We start from the raw sequence: 366 nt of genomic DNA, 5'->3' as shown, positions 1-366 counted from the left end.
GCCGGCCTGCCAACCGCCCGCAGTCCCTCCCCGCCGCTGGCCGGAGCTCCCACCTGTGCACGAATTCATGCACCAGGCCTCTAGTTTATTATTATTATTATTATTAATAAAAAGAAATAGTGCGATGAGTGGTCTTTCCATTCATGACCAGGAAGCCCCGGAGAAAAGATTTGGGGGGCGGCTTTGATTGTGAGCCCAGCTCTGGGAGTAGGTCCGCCCTTCAGAGGAATTTGCAGACTGATTTCCAAGAAGTTGCTGCTTTGGGTCAGATAAGGGAAATTTCGGTTCAGTCATTTTTTTAAAATTTTTTTTAAAGATACCGTGGTGGCATCAAACGAACGCACGGAACTGCCAAGCCACATAGAG

This window comes from Myotis brandtii, unplaced genomic scaffold (genome assembly GCF_000412655.1).
Source record: "Myotis brandtii unplaced genomic scaffold, ASM41265v1 scaffold2049, whole genome shotgun sequence".
Lineage (NCBI taxonomy): Eukaryota > Metazoa > Chordata > Mammalia > Chiroptera > Vespertilionidae > Myotis > Myotis brandtii.
Note: the sequence above shows the minus strand (reverse complement) of the source record.